A 7,435-nucleotide genomic window follows, 5' to 3' on the forward strand; every position below is an offset into this window, starting at 1 on the left:
TGTGAGGTGTTTGTGGGGAGTTGTGCTGTCCATACCGTTTTGCATTTGTCTATACTGTATGTGTCTGTGTCCACAAATGTGAACAAAAATCGGTGACAGCTGAGTGAGAGGTAAAAGATTGGATGGCTTCTTTTCGATTGAAGGAAAAAGGGCTGACAGGAAACAAAACTTATACACATGTGTGTTCAAGTGTGTGAATGAATGTGTTCCCGTCCACCTGTTTTTATGTCCATTTTCAATTTGTGCATAAAAAAGTGGAAGCGTCCAAAATGCATTTGGATGGAAATTTTCCTTATAAGAACATGCTATTGTGTCAAGTAATGTATCATAACAGGCCTGGTCACACACATACACACACAAACACACACATACAAATGCATTGTGTAGAACTTATTGTCAGACCAGAAATTTTCAATATTGTGAATATTTAATAAAATCTGATCTTTACTCTCATATGTGACATCAAAACACGTCTGTGCCTACATGTATGAATACAGGGAGGAAAAACACTGGACACAGAGAAAAAGACAAATTGAGAGAGATGAAGATGTGAAGGTATCATTGTGTTGTACAGAGGGAGAAAGAGAGAGACGCGTTTGAGGTGACAAAAGTTGTGCATAGTGAAGTAAGTAGAAAAAAAAAGATGAAACCTTGAAAATCACAGGATATGAATGACAATAACATTTATTTTCCCCTTGAGTGCTATCATAGTTGCAATTAGATTGCACTGTCAAAACCTCTGGCACACAAAAATCCCTCTTTGTTTTTCTCATTTCCTTGTGCATTCTCCGACCTAGGACTCTCTTTTTCATGGGGAAAATATTCTTTTCTGGCAGACTAGAGACTGAATGGCACACATGAAATAATGAATAATCTTTGAGTGGAGAATGGTTTTCGTATCTCTCTTAAATGGAGTGTTGGCTTTCCTCTGTCCTTATGTAATTCCATTAGTTCTTTGATATAGACTATAGAGTGACTGTGAACAGGAGCGTACGTGGAGAGATGACTTTGATAGAATGTTATGAGCCGATATTCATATCAGAGCACAAAAGGGACCCACACACTTCTGCAAAAGACGTCTGTGGAGGCATATGTGGCAGAAAAGTAGGAAAAGTTAGCACAGCTTGAAACCAGTTTGAAACTAGTGACATTTTGTTTGAATCTGGTTTTCATGGTGGATTTTGAATTACAGTGAATACACTATTGCTGACACATTATATGACACATGTATTTTCACTTGAGATACCAACAAAAAATATGCATGGAAGCATCATCAGATGCACAAGACACAAGGACATACATGATTTTTTAATGGATTCCAGTTGTCACTCTGCACACAAAGTGATCAAAGAGGAGGAAACGTTTGGATCTAGAGGCCAATCAGATCCATCACAGCCATCCATCCACATGCAAAGTCAAACTGTAAGCAAAAGATCCCAAATACACCAGCATAGACAAATAAAAAGACCTTAAGCAATTGCTGACAGCTGTCATGTTGTCAGTAAGGCCTATACATCACCGGATGCAAAACTATTTACGCTTAAGTTTGCCATTTACACTTAAAATAAATAAATTAAATGTTCTGTAATGACAAATCGAACACCGATGACTGCATATCCTCAGAACTTAGTTTCATCTAAGAAACAAAAAAGGCTCCACATAGCTAATCACCCTTCATGCTATTCAACCGTTATGGATAATAACCTCAATTAATGGGTGATTTGTTTGGAGTTTTTTGTTTGGCAATCGCTTTGTCAGAACAGGTGTCACATTTCATAAATGGTGGTTATCTCCAGTGAAATGAAAGTCTTTAATTAGACAGTACTTTGAGCTGACGCACGTTATTGTACACTTCTAATTGCTTCAGTTCCTTCTATCTTCTTATTAACTCACAAATTGCCCTCTATTTCTACTTTCTACACAAATGTTAAACCATTGTTAGCAATAGGTTATTAATCATGCACATGAATATATTACTACCCAATGTATTGCTGTTTTGAACTAATTCAATTGAAAATGTAAGTGATCCCACCCATGGCTAGCCCAACTGTGTGAAACTTCAGAAATTGGTTTCTGACAATTAGCTGCAATTTCACTGCAATTATGACAAATGCTTTTATAATAATGCTTGTGAGGATTTTTATAATCATCTTAACATGTGCAAGATTTTGAACAAAACCTCAGTATGTCACCTCAAACGCTGTAGCAGTGACAGGGAACTGTGCTTGTTTCTGGAAGCAGGCGTGTGTTCACAGGTGTTTGCTCAGGGAACTGTGAGTGTGTTGATGAAGACGTAACAAAAGGGAAAAAAATCAAGTTAGAAAATTAGGAATTTAAAATATTTTTGGGGAATTATTGCCTTTTATGACGGCACATCCCCCTCCTCCCTCACTCTTTATGCTCTACCTTCTGTAAAAGCTGCAGCTTGGATGGAGTGATAACTCCCTGAGATACCAGTGGGCATCTGAAAGAGAAAAGGGGCTGTTGTACTTCTGTGCTTTGAAACATAAGGAGATCATTCTTGTGTTTTACATTGTTACAAGGAGCATATGCATTCCAACAATGAAAGAGAGTTATGTTTGCCGATAGTCAGCATGATGCTGATGAAACACAATTGTATATCTGTGTTTTGCCAGACAACCCCAGTTCTTGGAATGTGGAATGCTCTTATTACTTGTCTCACTGATATCAACATTTGGAAAAGTTCAAATTTTTCAAAACCAAATGAGCAAAAAAAAAAACAAAAACCCCCAGAAATTCTACTTGTAGGATCAAAAGAGGGAGACTGCGGTCAATGCTTGGTTGTCTGTCCAAACGGATTAAGACACGAGTTACAGATCTGAGAGCGGTTTTAGACTAGATGTAAATTGGATTCACTATTTTAATATGATCACGAAAACATCATTTCTTCATATTAGGAACATTGGCAAAATTATTAACTGCTTAACTAATTTTTAGATGCTGAAAGGCTGATACATGCTTTTATTACAAATGTATATATACTGTAAGGACGAGTGCTATGCCACAGGCTGCAATCACCAGTTGTAGGGTGAAAAGGTGAAATGTTTGTAATGAAACATTGCTCAGAGAGTGGGCTACATTACTGGGCTACTACATTAGAGGGTTGATATATGGTACATGACTTTGTATCAAAGCCAACTTCAACTTTCCACTGCCTACTTTCTCTATTGTTATGTATCCTGCTGACTTGGAAAGTGAGCGGCAGTGGACCGCTCACAGTGAAGCACTGGCTGTGAGGTGAGTCAAGTGGCAGGAGGCTAACTAGGTCCTGTTAGAAACAAGAGGGCTGTCTGTTGAACTCTGATAGCCCTGACCTTTTATTTTATACTGTAAGAGGCTTTCATGAGAGTGGAGTGAGTGGAGTGAGAGGTGTGTGTGTTTGTTGTGTGTGCGCGCATACACGACTGCATGAGAGCATCTTGTCAGGTTGTGCTATAAAAGGTGGTGTTACCGTTTCTATGGTATGATTGACAGGCAGGGAAGCAGGGTGCAATTTGGCATATGATTCCACAGCAGCTAATACGTCACGTGGGCCTGTGTGTGTGTGTGTGTGTGTGTGTGTGTGTGTGTGTGCGCGCGCACCTCATTAATGATTGAGTCTGAAGAGAGAGTACTTCGGATCAAACATTTAGCTGAATCAACAACTGCTGAGCTCATCAGACACACACACACACACTCTCTCTCTCTCTCTCTCTCTCTCTCTCACACACACACACACACACACACATACACACACACAGTAAAATATTATAGCTATCTTCCATGTCTTGATCCCTAAATCCAGGAGGCTTGTCAATGCCAAACAGAGCTTATGAAAAGAGCTTTTAAGTTTTTGAAAGAAGTGCTGAAGTAGTGCATTAGGTCCCTTCTGTGTGTATTCATGCATCTTTGTGTATACAGATACACATGAGCTGATGCTGTTTCTGTCCATTGTTCCTTGAAATTGCAAAAAAAAAAAATACACTTAGTGCTACTATGATTTTGCAGCTTCCAGGAGCTTGTTCTTTTCACATTGGTGCATTTTGAAGAGCCCCACAAACCTGGAATTGTGTCTGTCATATAGCAGGCTAGCAGTTTACTGCAAACAAAGTTAATTAAAAGTTGGCATGTTCACACAGGCAAAATGACCAATAACCTGATTTTGCCTCAGTGTACGCAGCAGGGTTTACCTAACTTTTCCATTTTTGCACATTATGCAATTTCAATAACACTGATGGGGCCCAAGTGTATTTCTCACATGTATTGTGGGTGGATTGAATAACAGGGATATAGAAAATACATTTGGCCCTGGATCGGTTGTATCCAACCAAACCAATGTCCATTGACTGCCCGACCTATCTTCTTTAATGTAACACTTATACTTTCATATGCTCCTCTTAAAGTGCAATTTATTCATTTATTTTGTCAGTATTTGATCCAAATTTGGAGCGTTTAAAATGGTGCCCAATGCAAGGCTGCAGGTCAAGGTTAACATAGTCAGTCACATGTAATGTATTGAAGTTTTCTGAAAATAAGCACGACCACTGAAACATTTTCTTAACAGCTTACTTTGTATTGTATCATTCATCTTTGAATGAAGAAGAACAAAATGTAAAGACTGGCTTTGCTATTTAAATTTACATATGCCTGCCACAAAGGGCTACTTTTGAGTGTCAATTCAATAACTGTTTCAGAGAGAAAAACTGTGAAAAACATAATGAATTAGTGTTGATGTTTCACAAAAGGAAACGGTAAAAGAGTATTATTAGTAGGACACTGCAAGATCATTAGGCTAATGGACTTTAATGTAGTAAACCTGAGAGCCTGAAAAGCACAACCAGAGAAATGTTTTAATGATTAAACAAATCTTCAGAGGCAATCTGGATGACACACTGATGTTGATTCTTTATTTTGTTCAAGGTAATCATCATTACTGCTTTAGTGCTTTAGTCTGTCACATGTTTCCAGTGTAATATTTTTCTTGGCAAGTCATGTTTGCCTCTATAATTTGAAAGTTTCTCCATCCATCATGAACGATGTTAAATTGATCAGGAGTTGCAGGTTTTTCACTGACATATCAGCAGTTTGACAGTCTTTGCAAACACGCCAAATTAGATAATGTTTGAAACATAGTGCCAGTCTAATTAAGAGACTGTACCACTGGAAAGCAAATTCTGGTTCAACTTGTTGACCCTAAAGGAAAACAATCCATCAAAATGTACCGACTCAAGAACTTGATCTTCAGTACGTCAAATATTGATTTGTGTCTTTACTATCCATCTCGTAGAAATGTAGGTACTTAAAACAAATATTACAGGATTTGCATTTGTCAAGTTGAGTGTTAATTCTTTCTCAGCCTCTCTTTGCCCCCCCCCCCCACACACACACACACAAATATACTGTGAATAGGTGGCCTTTGTGTCTTTTATGTCCTATTGATGAAAGGCTGTCTCAGAGCCTTGTATCTGTCATATATCTGCTCCGTGTTTTGTTACCACACTGGACCGTAAAAACTTAAAGTAAAAGCATTTATAGCCTTTGTAACTCAGTGGTTTCCCAACAGCAAGCAGGTTTATATGAGTGATTCTTAGCAGTGAACTTGTAGCCATGCACACACACACGCCTATAACTAATGAAATATACATATTGTATGAGGTCATATACTGTGTGTGTGTGTGTGTGTGTGTGTGTGTGTGTGTATGTGTGTGTGTGTATTGATCTGCTGACGTGTTGACAGAAGTGCAGTCGCAGATGGGGTGATAAATTGGTCACACTCTACAAAATGTGTCACAAACTGGATAACTCGCCCCTTGGTTGCCACGGAAACGGCTTTGAGCGACAGTATAGGTGGCGGTGAGCAGATTCTAAAAAGACAAGACCACTGCTCGTGCGTCCTGTTGTCTTTCCTCATCTCTCGGTTTCTTTTTCTTTCGCTTATTTGTTCATACTTCTATCACAATCTTTAAACTACCTATTTTTGTATCTCATAACACTTTAACCCCTATTAAGCATTTATAAGCGCTATATAAACATGTAATAAATGGTTTAGAACACTCCATAATGTAGTTGTAAACAGATATAAGTTTATTAATGTACAGTATTTGTCAGCAATTATAACCTCTTCAAGAAGACACATCTTATATTATTACAACTGTGTTTTACTATATCCTCATTCAGCACAGGAGGAGTTGTAGTTGACAAATACATTGATAAACACTTATATCTGCTTACAACTACATTATAGTGTGTAGTGTGTGTCTATGGGTAATAAAGAAAACTTATTTTCATGTTTTCAAAGTTTCCAAGTAATGTTTTCATTCATCTGCAAATTTTGGGTGATGGATTTAAAACTGCTCATCTCATTAATGTGGTTCAGAAAGCACTGGTGATTACTGTCTGTTTACGTCTCTCTGTGATTTCAGTGTGATCACATTATTTTGTATTTTGAGATGAGATAATTTTCTTTAGTTTAGTTACAGTAATGTAGAGATAATTGGCTGTGGCTCTGTTTTGTCTTAATGATCTGTAAATTTAACTGAGTAATTTCTTTGATTTATTTTACATAAATGTTTTCTGCTTTGTTTAATTTAATACAACCAGTGGATTACTGAGTCACCCACTGTTTCATTCTTTCTGTTGGGTTTTCTTACCTTAATCTTTCTATTCCCCCAAATCTCCCATTATGTCCTTTTCAACCTTCCCTCTAGCTTTTTACCCTTCGTCTCTTTTTCCTTCCTTCTCCCCTCCATCGTCCTCTTTTCCTCACTTTCTCCCCCACTTCTCTCTCTCTTTCCTCCTCTTCTCTCCACCTCCTTCTCTCTCACTCACTCTGACACTGGGCAGTCTTCCAGGCAGTTTGTATGTGGTGGTGTCTATGGCTCTAATTCACCCTGACAGGACATTCATCATTAGTCACAGCCCTTTATGCTGCACCACTGTGACGTAGGCCATATATACAGCATGACCATTAAAGAACAAACTATATCCACATTCTCATGGAACTCTTCTATTTTGAAAGTGCAGTACCTTGCACACACCTGTGAGACCCTTGCTTTTGTGTTGCAAAAACTCCATCTGAAGACGGAAAAAGAGAGACAATGACTTATTCAAGAGGAGCAAAAGAAATCGGACAAAGTTTGACATTGGAGCAAAAGTCTCCCTGCACAAAATAATAACTTTTAAACACAAACAGACACAGCAAGCCTTCTGCTGACTGAAAAAAAGACATAGGCAGTTTGAATTCATTATGCTGATTTGTGAATTGAGCAATTTTCTGTCGAGTGCATCAGTAGGAATTAAATCCATCAAACGTAGGTCCAACAAAGCTTCGCCTTCGCTCTCTCTGATGTGGATCGTTGGCTGTACTCACTTGTCAGGCCTGTTCCTCCATTCATCCTCCCCACTGATTATTCACTTTAGGATGCTAGCGCCTCCA

Source organism: Enoplosus armatus, chromosome 5 (assembly GCF_043641665.1).
Source record: "Enoplosus armatus isolate fEnoArm2 chromosome 5, fEnoArm2.hap1, whole genome shotgun sequence".
NCBI lineage: Eukaryota > Metazoa > Chordata > Actinopteri > Centrarchiformes > Enoplosidae > Enoplosus > Enoplosus armatus.